Source organism: Engystomops pustulosus, chromosome 4 (genome assembly GCF_040894005.1).
Source record: "Engystomops pustulosus chromosome 4, aEngPut4.maternal, whole genome shotgun sequence".
Lineage (NCBI taxonomy): Eukaryota > Metazoa > Chordata > Amphibia > Anura > Leptodactylidae > Engystomops > Engystomops pustulosus.
The window spans coordinates 14,929,693-14,942,769 of record NC_092414.1 but is presented as its reverse complement, the minus strand read 5'-3'; the positions used below and the strand labels follow the sequence as shown (position 1 = coordinate 14,942,769).

General features: G+C 48.1%; 1 protein-coding gene across 1 annotated transcript in view; it reads right to left on the bottom strand.

The window, feature by feature from the left end:
• The window catches only part of LOC140126138 (hemagglutinin/amebocyte aggregation factor-like), a 105,994-nt gene that overhangs the window by 35,526 nt on the left and 57,391 nt on the right, over positions 1 to 13,077 (bottom strand). The gene's annotated exons all lie outside the window — the stretch shown is intronic.

Sequence of the window (13,077 nt, the reverse complement as noted above, 5' to 3'; positions counted from 1 at the left end):
CCCCGAGAGGTTGTCATAGATACATAGCAACAATACAACACAGGTGAATACGTACAAACTTGGACAATCGTCCATAACATACAGTGTGTTTAAAAACAATAACAAATAAGAGAATACAGAAGAAAAGCACTTTTCCTGTGTGGAATTCAGTATGTTTTTTTGCGAAACCCAGCAGTATTATTTCAAAAGTCATAAGAAGACGCTGAGATCATTACGGTCATTCAGGCCGAGAGGGCCCATGGCTCTGCATCTCAATATCCACTTAGCCTCGCGGCGCAAGAGTTCTCTCTGGCGATCGCCGCCTCAGGGGTTAATTTCTGCTTTTTCTATGCCCGCGAAGCGGAGTGGATTGGGTTCATTAGAATGGTGCAGCCTCATGTGCTCAATCAGTCTGGGACAACCGTTACCCGTGGACACCGAATGTAGGTGTTCCCTAAATCTCGTAAACATATTCCGGATAGTTTTTCCAATATAAAATTTATTACATGTACATATGAGGACGTACACCACATAGGTGGTTCTACAGGTAATAAAGTGTTTCACATCAATTTTCACACCCCCTCAATTTAAGGTTTTTGCTTGTAAATTGTGCGTACAAAAGTTGCAGTGTCCACACTTATAATTGCCTCTAGGAGCACCTTGACTGAGCCAACTTTGTCTGGGAACGGAGTATCTACTCCGGACTAGCTCAGTACCTACTGTGGGGCTACGTCTAAAGGTCACAAGGGGCCTGCAAGCTGTGATTTCTGCCAATTTTGGTTCCTGGTGGAGCACATTCCAGTGTTTATTAATAGCCTCACGAATGGCACCATCATGGGGGCTAAAGTCGAAAGAGAAAGCAAATCTCGTGCCACCCTGGTTGCCACGTTTCTTTACACTGGAAAGTAAACTCCTTCGAGGAATTGCATTGGCTTTGTTAAATGTGGTAAGGATGCCTTCTTTTGGGTAACCCCGTTGTATAAAGCGCAATGCCAATTCCTGTGCTTGTTGTTCAAAGCGTAAACTGTCACTGTTAAGTCTTTTAAGACATAAAAACTGACTAAATGGTACACTGTTTTTGACATGCGGGGGGTGAAAACTACTGTGGTGTAGAAGTGCATTTGTCGCTGTGGGTTTTCTGAAACCTTCGGTAAACAGCGTTCCATTAACCACTTTCACCCTCACGTCAAGGAAGTCAAGGGAGTCACCTCCGAATATAGCCGTAAACTTCATGTTCATGTCGTTGGCACTGTTGAGGTAGTCAACAAACGATCGAAATTCGTCATGTGAACCGTCCCAGACCATAAAAATATCGTCCACATATCTAAGGTATGTGCGTATATGCTTGGCGAATGGGTTGCGCAGAGAGTGGACAAAGCGGAATTCAAAGACCGCCAGAAATATATTGGCCAAAGTACAGGCAACTGGGGTGCCCATGGCCGTGGCGACTCTCTGCGCATACCACCGATCCCCAAACATAAACGCATTATGGGATAATACGAATTCTAATGCGTCACCCACAAAATCAATATATTCGATGTCCTTATCCGCACTTCGCAGGACCAGGCGGACAGCATCAACGCCTAAGTCCTGCAGAATGCGGGTATATAGACTTTCCACATCGATGGAGATGAGATTAAATCCGTCCTGCCATACCAGGTCTTCAATGGCTAATAAGAAGGCAGTCGTATCTTTAAGATAGGCCGGGATGTCAGTCAGTAGGGGTCGTAATAGCCAGTCCAAATATTGGGAAATGGGCTCTGTGACAGACCCTATGCCGGCAACAATAGGGCGTCCTGGTGGATCGCACAATGTTTTATGGATCTTAGGGAGGAAATACCACACTGGGTATGTAGGATTTTTTGGGAGGAGGCGTTCAGCTGTTCTTTTAGAGAGGACTCCTTTTTCTACATTACGTCTAAGTAAGGTCTGGAGGCGTGATAAGTAACTAGTAGTTGGATCATGGTCGAGGCGTCTATACGTGCACTCATCCTGAAGCTGTCGTTTGGCTTCAGACAGATAGTAGTCCCGTGACATCACCACCACGTTCCCACCCTTGTCGGCCTTTTTAATTATTAAATTGTCCTGCGTTTTGAGGAATTTCAGTGCCTGTCTCTCGCCCGGAGATAGATTGTCTGGTACTGAAGGGTAGACCAGGGCACTGACATCTTCGGTGACACGTTGGACAAAGATATCTATTGGATGGCCGGCCGGCAAGGGTGGGCAGAAGGTGGACGGAACCCCTCCTCTAAACTCTTCAATAGATGTGAGTGTCATATCATTACCGGTAGGTTCAGTACCAGGCATGTACTGCAAGTTATGCAACAAATGAACATCTGAGATATCAATCTCGGGGGTGGCATCAGGCGGACTGAACCCTAAGGGTCCAATGATGCTAGGGATTTCGCCTGGTCTCCGATCCCTTTCGGGTACATACCTATCATGAAAGAATCTACGTAAATTAAGTTTACGTGATGCTTTAAATAAATCTATTTCAAAATTAGTAAAATCAAATACATTGGGTATGGCAAAATTCAATCCTTTCGATAACAAGGAAATCACATTATCATCAAGAGAAATATTAGTAAGGTTGACCACAGTTCGATTAGTACACAAATCACATGTTTCGGTTACCGCCTAGAGACCTGCTTCCGTTTCGTACTCGATTTTCTCCCTCGACCTCCGCGGCCTGCCCCGACGTGTGCGTCTCCTAAAGGGATAGGAGGTTCAGGGGTATCCGCATTATTAACAACTATAGTGTCCCTGTTATTTGAACCAGCCTCATCCGATGGGCTAGAATCAGATTCAGTAGTCCAAAAGTCTGTGTTAGTTTTGTTCTTGGTATTTCTTCTCCGATTACCTCCTCTTCTTCTGTGGGTGTAGCTACTTGTGTGCCAATCAAAAACCCGACATTCATCGAAGTCTTGCTTGTCTCGGAGGAACTTATCCCTCTTCTTATTTTTCACCTCGATCTGTGACAACAGCGTTTTTTTCTCCAATTTTTTAGAGAATGTTTGAAATTGGCTTTCTGATAAGCGTGACCTTAGCTCTGTTTTGGCCTTACAAAGCTCAGTGGTGATCAGTTCATATTCTGTTCTATTCCTATCTAGCACCAATTGCATAATTTCGATAGAATGTTGCAGATGTAACTTTTTCCAAGCATCAATAAATAACGGGTCATCCTTATACTGAGCTGGTTCTTTGTACACCTGCAAACCTCTGGGGACACGTCCGTGATCTTTATAGGACTGTAAAGAATGGTTAGTCCAGAACAGTCTAATTTCTATATCCGCCAGGGAGAAAACTTTATGTTCCAACATTTTTGTGCTGATCATCTGTAGCATATGTCTTTTGTTGCAAAGATCAAAAAACGCAGCGGCGTCCTCTCTGCCTGTGTTCAACATCGTTTCTGCAGTGCCCGTGTCTGTGTTGATCTCCATCCCTGGGTCCATTTCTGTTCACACGCTGAAGGGTGCGTTTTCGGGTGTGCTCTAGACCAGTAAGAGAAAGAGAAGGTATCAAATAACAACGAAGTAGCAGCGGTGCTGGCACTACCCACATGCACTTTAAAGTCTTGGGCGTGATGGGACCGTTTGGAGTAAAGACGACTGGCAATATACTGCAGAGATGTGAAGACTATAGTGGTGCTCAACGTAGAAGGGCAGCAGTCACAGATGGAAGAAGAAAATCGCGGCACTCACCAATGCAGTCTTCAAATTTTATTCACAGATATGCAGGTAATACAGGACGCCGACAAGCGGCAAGGCGACGGGCCGTTTCGCGCTGAGTAGCGCTTTCTCTAGCCTCTGACGTCATCCTTCCGGGGCGTGTGCATTATAAGCGCGAGCCCCGAGAGGTTGTCATAGATACATAGCAAAATACAACAATAGAACAAAAGTTAATCGCAATAGTTTGTTATTAGAGATGAGCGAGTATACTCGTCCGAGCTTGATGCTCGTTCGAGTATTAAGGTACTCGAAACTGCTCGTTGCTCGGACGAGTATTTCCCCTGCTCGAGATCGAGCATTTAATTAAAAAAACACAGTGAAGAACAATGAAGAATAGAATAAAAACAGTGAACACAGTGAACACAGGATCATTTAAGTGAAAAACACAGTGAAAAACACAGTGAAGAATAGATTACAGATGTTCGGCACATCTGCTTACTTGTCGGGAGATACGCGCGGAACGGTGCGAACAAAATAGTATGTGAAGAACAATATATATGTGTGAAGAACACATTGCAGAACACGGTGAGCAGGACAGAGACAACGAGGAGCAGCACAGAGACACCGGGGAGCAGCACAGAGACACCGGGGAGCAGCACGGAGACATGGGGCAGCGGCAGCACGAAGACATGGGGCAGCGGCAGCACGGAGACATGGGGCAGCGGCAGCATGGAGACATCAGGCAGCGGCACGGAGCGGCACGGAGATATCGGGGCACGGAGACATCGGGGCACGGAGACATCGGGGAGCGGCGGGGAGCCGCACGGAGACATCGTTGCACGGAGACATCGGGGAGCGGCACGGAGCGGCACGGAGACATCGGGGCACGGAGACATCGGGGCACGGAGACAGCGGGGCACGGAGACAGCGGGGCACGGAGACATCGGGGCACGGAGACAGCGGGGCACGGAGACAGCGGGGCACGGAGACAGCGGGGCACGGAGACAGCGTATCTCCCGACAAGTAAGCAGATGTGCCGAACATCTGCAATCTATTCTTCACTGTGTTTTTCACTTAAATGATCCTATTCTTCACTGTTCTTCACATCTGCTAACTTGTCGGGAGATAATATACGCGCGGAACAGTGAAGAATAGATTGCAGATGTTTGCATACATCTGCTAACTTATCAGAAGACATTCTTTTTCAATTAATTAACACATTTTATTCCCGAACCATGGTCCCTTTGAAAAATGCTCGAGTCTCCCATTGACTTCAATGGGGCTCGTTATTCGAGACGAGCACTCGAGCATCTGGAAAAGTTCGTCTCGAATAACGAGCACTCGAGCATTTTAGTGCTCGCTCATCTCTATTTGTTATATTTCCTTTGTTGGCCAAGACTGAAGTCAAATGTTTTCTGTAAGTCTTCACAAGGTAGGTACACACTGCTGCTGGTATGTCGGACCATTTCTCCATGCAGATCTCCTCTAGAACAGATGTTCTCGGAGCTGTCGCTGGGCAACACAGACTTTCAACTTTTTTATTTGGTTGAGATCTGTAGACTGGGCATTCCAGTACCTCGAAATGCTTCTCACGAAGCCTCTCTTTCATTGCCCTGGTGCTAGGGATCATTGTCACGCTGAAAGACCCAGCCATGCTTCATCTTCAATGCCCTTGCTGATGGAAGGAGGTTTGCACTCAAAATTTCACTATACATTCAATCTTTTAAGAGGGAGAATTTGCACAATTGCAACGTTGAACGTTCTAAGATTATTTAACTATAGTTCCTCTAGGGCGGGGCTTCACATATTTCTAGGCTGACACATCCCTCTCAGAGACAGCTGTGAGTGAGCTGACTGTAGAACATTGCTGGTCGGGGCCCCCTTATGAGTAAAGTGGTGGGGGCCCCGGGATTTGAGCCCCTGGAGCTCTCCCTATAATTAAACTTTAATCTTTAGAGCTTCTGAATTTATTTTTTATCCTAATAAAAAAATGTAGTTGTGCATACCATTCGTATTACTAACATGCTGTATGTGGGAAAATACATTAGTAAAGATAATTGTTCCAGTAATACAATATCAGCAATACTGGTTCCACTCAATACACTGTCATACAGAAAAAGAGAGAAAAACATTAAAATATAGTTACAAATAAAATCATTACTCATCCATGTACAGCATGTGAGTAATATCCTAAATTGTAGGCACAACTGCATTTTCAAATTTTTTAGAAAAAAAATAAATTCAAAAACTCTCAAGACTGTGCCAAGATCACTTTTATTTCAGTTTCAAGACTAAATTCAACTGTAAGAACCCCTGTGCATCACACTGTGCTGGTAAAGGACCATTAGAGAGATACTCTGTCCAAAGTGTCTGCCATTTCCATATAAATTATTCAACTATTGTGTTCAAAGGGTTATATCAATGGACACCCAGATGTTTTACATGGTCATGGTACAAAGTTCCATCTAGGCCAGATTACAAGATTCTCACAATGAAGGAAATTGATGAACTGTGGTTCCGCATGGGCGGGGCTTTAGGTATATACACTGTTCCAATTGATGATATTACTTGCACTCTCACTTGCTAATTATAGCTGTGCTATATACAGGAGAGAAATGAAACACTTGTTCCCAGCTGACCAAGTGTTAGTCCTGGTTCTCAGGTAACTAGAATTTGCATAGTAATAAGGCCACAATTAGGTATAGTACAGTGTTGACCATCAGCTTTTACTATTTGATAAGGTCTTGGTGCAAAGTGACATGAAAGAGCAAGGACACAGCCCTCAGAATGAACGTTCTAAGGGAGATCATTTAACTATAGTTCCGTAGGGGCGGGGCTTCACATATTTCTAATGCTGACAGGAGACACTTTTGATCTCATCTGACTAGTAATTAGTTCTGGATTTCAGAAAAAAAGGATTTACACAGTTTTACACAGGATTTACATAGTGACGAGCTGTGTTAGCACAGGCATGTTTGGAGCCCAGTGCTGCAGTGGAGTTGCGATGTCGCTCCTGACTGGCTGATACAGGGCATAGTAGTTTATATGGAACAGGGGGAAGACATTTTTGTCAGGACAGGGAGTGGAGGACTCAGGACTTTGTCTCCTCTATAATATGATGTTGAAGCTTAGGCGGTCTCATCTTCAGGGCACCGTGTGATGTCATCAGTGCTGCCTGCTGATGGGCTCCATGTTTACTAATCACTTTAGATGGGTGACACTTATCTGGCTGAATGGAAATTTGGAAGGAAGGTTGAAGTACATACATACAATAGATACACTGCTCAAAAAAATAACAGGGAACAAACAAATAACACATCCAAGATCGGGGTGAATGAAATATTCTCATTGAATACTTTGTTCCGTACAAGGTTGAATGTGCTGACAACAAAATCACAAAAAAAAAAAAAAAATCAATGGAAATCAAATGTATTAACCAATGGCGTCCTGGATTTGCATTCAAACGCAAAATTAAAGTTGAAAAACACACTACAGGCTTTGATGTAATGTCCTTAAAACTAGACAAAATGAGGCTCAGTATTGTGTGTGGCCTCCACGTGCCTGTATGACCTTCCTACAACGCCTCGGCATGCTCCTGATGAGGCTCAGTTTTGTGTGTGGCCTCCACGTGCCTGTATGGCCTTCCTACAACGCCTCGGCATGCTCCTGATGAGGCTTAGTTTTGTGTGTGGCCTCTCCGTGCTTGTATGACCTTCCTACAACGCCTCGGCATGCTCCTGATGAGGCTCAGTTTTGTGTGTGGCCTACACGTGCCTGTATGACCTTTCTACAATGCCTCGGCATGCTCCTGATGAGGCTCAGTATTGTGTGTGGCCTACACATGCCTATATGACCTTCCTACAACACCTCGGCATGCTCCTGATGAGGCTCAGTATTGTGTTTGGCCTCCACGTGCCTGTATGACCTCACTACAATGCCTCGGCATTCTCCTGATGAGGCTCAGTATTGTGTGTGGCCTCCACGTGCCTGTATGACCTCACTACAACACCTTGGCATGCTCCTGATGAGGCTTTGTATTGTGTTTGGCCTTCACATACCTGTATGACCTCACTACAATGCCTGGGCATGCTCCTGATGAGGCTCAGTATTGTGTGTGGCCTCCTTGTGCCTGTATGACCTTCCTACAACGCCTCGGCATGCTCCTGATGAGGCTCAGTATTGTGTTTGGCCTCCACATACCTGTATGACCTCCCTACAATGCCTTGGCATTCTCCTGATAAGGCTCAGTATAGTGTGTGGCCTCCACGTGCCTGTATGACCACCCTACAATGCCTCGGCATGCTCCTGATGAGGCCCAGTATTGTGTGTGGCCTCCACGTGTCTGCATGACCTCCCTACAATGCCTCGGCATTCTCCTGATGAGGTTCAGTATTGTGTGTGGCCTTCACGTGCCTGTATGACCTCCCTACAACGCCTCGGCATGCTCCTGATGAGGCTCAGTTTTGTGTGTGGCCTACACGTGCCTGTATGACCTTCCTACAATGCCTCGGCATGCTCCTGATGAGGCTCAGTATTGTGTGTGGCCTACACATGCCTATATGACCTTCCTACAACGCCTCGGCATGCTCCTGATGAGGCTCAGTATTGTGTGTGGCCTCCACGTGCCTGTATGACCTTCCTACAACGCCTCGGCATGCTCCTGATGAGGCTCAGTTTTGTGTGTGGCCTCCACGTGCCTGTATGGCCTTCCTACAACGCCTCGGCATGCTCCTGATGAGACTCAGTTTTGTGTGTGGCCTCTCCGTGCTTGTATGACCTTCCTACAACGCCTCGGCATGCTCCTGATGAGGCTCAGATTTGTGTGTGGCCTACACGTGCCTGTATGACCTTCCTACAACGCCTCGGCATGCTCCTAATGAGGCTCAGTATTGTGTGTGGCCTACACATGCCTATATGACCTTCCTACAACACCTCGGCATGCTCCTGATGAGGCTCAGTATTGTGTTTGGCCTCCACGTGCCTGTATGACCTCACTACAATGCCTCGGCATTCTCCTGATGAGGCTCAGTATTGTGTGTGTCCTCCACGTGCCTGTATGACCTCACTACAACACCTTGGCATGCTCCTGATGAGGCTATGTATTGTGTTTGGCCTTCACATACCTGTATGACCTCACTACAATGCCTGGGCATGCTCCTGATGAGGCTCAGTATTGTGTGTGGCCTCCTTGTGCCTGTATGACCTTCCTACAACGCCTCGGCATGCTCCTGATGAGGCTCAGTATTGTGTTTGGCCTCCACATACCTGTATGACCTCCCTACAATGCCTTGGCATTCTCCTGATAAGGCTCAGTATAGTGTGTGGCCTCCACGTGCCTGTATGACCACCCTACAATGCCTCGGCATGCTCCTGATGAGGCCCAGTATTGTGTGTGGCCTCCACGTGTCTGTATGACCTCCCTACAATGCCTCGGCATTCTCCTGATGAGGCTCAGTTTTGTGTGTGGCCTTCACGTGCCTGTATGACCTCCCTACAACGCCTCGGCATGCTCCTGATGAGGCTCAGTTTTGTGTGTGGCCTACACGTGCCTGTATGACCTTCCTACAACGCCTCGGCATGCTCCTGATGAGGCTCAGTATTGTGTGTGGCCTACACATGCCTATATGACCTTCCTACAACACCTCGGCATGCTCCTGATGAGGCTCAGTATTGTGTTTGGCCTCCACGTGCCTGTATGACCTCACTACAATGCCTCGGCATACTCCTGATGAGGCTCAGTATTGTGTGTGGCCTCCATGTGCCTGCATGACCTCACTACAACATCTTGGCATGCTCCTGATGAGGCTAAGTATTGTGTGTGGCCTACACATGCCTATATGACCTTCCTACAACGCCTCGGCATGCTCCTGATGAGGCTCAGTTTTGTCTGTGGCCTACACGTGCCTGTATGGCCTTCCTACAACGCCTCGGCATGCTCCTGATGAGGCTCAGTTTTGTGTGTGGCCTCCACGTGCCTGTATGGCCTTCCTACAACGCCTCGGCATGCTCCTGATGAGGCTCAGTTTTGTGTGTGGCCTCTCCGTGCTTGTATGACCTTCCTACAACGCCTCGGCATGCTCCTGATGAGGCTCAGTTTTGTGTGTGGCCTACACGTGCCTGTATGACCTTCCTACAACGCCTCAGCATGCTCGTAATGAGGCTCAGTATTGTGTGTGGCCTACACATGCCTATATGACCTTCCTACAACACCTCGGCATGCTCCTGATGAGGCTCAGTATTGTGTTTGGCCTCCACGTGCCTGTATGACCTCACTACAATGCCTCGGCATTCTCCTGATGAGGCTCAGTATTGTGTGTGGCCTCCACGTGCCTGTATGACCTTCCTACAACGCCTCGGCATGCCTCTGGTGAGGCTCAGTATTGTATGTGGCCTCTCCGTGCCTGTATGACCTCCATACAACACCTCGGCATGCTCCTGATGAGGCTCAGTATTGTGTGTGGCCTCCTTGTGCCTGTATGACCTTCCTACAATGCCTCGGCATGCTCCTGATGAGGCTCAGTATTGTGTTTGGCCTCCACATACCTGTATGACCTCCCTACAATGCCTTGGCATTCTCCTGATAAGGCTCAGTATAGTGTGTGGCCTCCACGTGCCTGTATGACCACCCTACAATGCCTCGGCATGCTCCTGATGAGGCCCAGTATTGTGTGTGGCCTCCACGTGTCTGTATGACCTCCCTACAATGCCTCGGCATTCTCCTGATGAGGCTCAGTTTTGTGTGTGGCCTTCACGTGCCTGTATGACCTTCCTACAACGCCTCGGCATGCTCCTGATGAGGCTCAGTATTGTGTGTGGCCTACACATGCCTATATGACCTTCCTACAACACCTCGGCATGCTCCTGATGAGGCTCAGTATTGTGTTTGGCCTCCACGTGCCTGTATGACCTCACTACAATGCCTCGGCATACTCCTGATGAGGCTCAGTATTGTGTGTGGCCTCCATGTGCCTGCATGACCTCACTACAACATCTTGGCATGCTCCTGATGAGGCTAAGTATTGTGTGTGGCCTACACATGCCTATATGACCTTCCTACAACGCCTCGGCATGCTCCTGATGAGGCTCAGTTTTGTCTGTGGCCTACACGTGCCTGTATGACCTTCCTACAACGCCTCGGCATGCTCCTGATGAGGCTCAGTTTTGTGTGTGGCCTCCACGTGCTTGTATGGCCTTCCTACAACGCCTCGGCATGCTCCTGATGAGGCTCAGTTTTGTGTGTGGCCTCTCCGTGCTTGTATGACCTTCCTACAACGCCTCGGCATGCTCCTGATGAGGCTCAGTTTTGTGTGTGGCCTACACGTGCCTGTATGACCTTCCTACAACGCCTCAGCATGCTCGTAATGAGGCTCAGTATTGTGTGTGGCCTACACATGCCTATATGACCTTCCTACAACACCTCGGCATGCTCCTGATGAGGCTCAGTATTGTGTTTGGCCTCCACGTGCCTGTATGACCTCACTACAATGCCTCGGCATTCTCTTGATGAGGCTCAGTATTGTGTGTGGCCTCCACGTGCCTGTATGACCTTCCTACAACGCCTCGGCATGCCTCTGGTGAGGCTCAGTATTGTATGTGGCCTCTCCGTGCCTGTATGACCTCCATACAACACCTCGGCATGCTCCTGATGAGGCTCAGTATTGTGTGTGGCCTCCTTGTGCCTGTATGACCTTCCTACAATGCCTCGGCATGCTCCTGATGAGGCTCAGTATTGTGTTTGGCCTCCACATACCTGTATGACCTCCCTACAATGCCTTGGCATTCTCCTGATAAGGCTCAGTATAGTGTGTGGCCTCCACGTGCCCGTATGACCACCCTACAATGCCTCGGCATGCTCCTGATGAGGCCCAGTATTGTGTGTGGCCTCCACGTGTCTGTATGACCTCCCTACAATGCCTCGGCATTCTCCTGATGAGGCTCAGTATTGTGTGTGGCCTTCACGTGCCTGTATGACCTCCCTACAACGCCTCGGCATGCTCCTGATGAGGCTCAGTTTTGTGTGTGGCCTACACGTGCCTGTATGACCTTCCTACAACGCCTTGGCATGCTCCTGATGAGGCTCAGTATTGTGTTTGCCCTCCACGTGCCTGTATGACCTCACTACAATGCCTCGGCATACTCCTGATGAGGCTCAGTATTGTGTGTGGCCTCCATGTGCCTGTATGACCTCACTACAACATCTTGGCATGCTCCTGATGAGGCTAAGTATTGTGTTTGGCCTTCACATACCTGTTTGACCTCACTACAATGCCTCGGCATGCTCCTGATGAGGTTCAGTATTGTGTGTGGCCTCCTTGTGCCTGTATGACCTTCCTACAACGCCTCGGCATGCTCCTGATGAGGCTCAGTATTGTGTTTGGCCTCCACATACCTGTATGACCTCCCTACAATGCCTTGGCAATCTCCTGATAAGGCTCAGTATAGTGTGTGGCCTCCCCGTGCCTGTATGACCACCCTACAATGCCTCGGCATGCTTCTGATGAGGCCCAGTATTGTGTGTGGCCTCCAGTGCCTGTATGACCTCCCTACAATGCCTCGGCATTCTCCTGATGAGGCTCAGTATTGTGTGTGGCCTTCACGTGCCTGTATGACCTCCCTACAACACCTTGGCATGCTCCTGATGAGGCTCAGTATTGTGTGGGGCCTCCACATGCCTGTATGACCACCCTGAAATGCCTCGGCACGCTCCTGATGTTTTTGCGGATGGTCTCTACCTGCACTACCTTAGCCACTTGTGTGGGTTGTAGATTCTGTCTCATGCTACCACGAGTGTGAAACACATCAGCCAGAAAGCATTGGTACTGAGAAGTGGTCTGTGGTCCCCACCTGCAGAATCTCTCCTTTTTTGAGTGGTCTTGCTAATTGCCAATAATTTCCACCTGTTGTCTATTCCATTTGCACAACAGCATGTGCAATTTATTGTCATTCAGTGCGGCTTCTTAAGTGGACAGTTTGATTTCACAGAAGTCTGATTTACTTGGATTTATATTGTGTTGTATAAGTGTTCTCGTTATTTTTTTGAGCAGTGTATATAAGTATCTAGTGTGTCCTCCTATCACTGCTAGGGGTGACTGACTGTCCGTTACCATGTCCCCCCACATCATCACACCAGCAGGGGGCGGTGTGTCCTCCTATCACTTCTAGGGGTAACTGATTGTCCTATACCATGTCCCCCCACAACATTACACCAGCAGAGGGCAGTGTGTCTTCCTATCAGTACTAGGGGTGACTGTCCTATGCCATGGCTCCCCACATCATCACACCAGCAGGGGGTACTGTGTCCTCCTATCAGTACTAGGGGTGACTGTCCTATGCCATGGCTCCCACATCACACCAGTAATGCCTCCAGTCCCCCACATCATCACACGCAGTGTGTCCTCCTATCATTGGTAGGGGTGACTGACTATCCTAT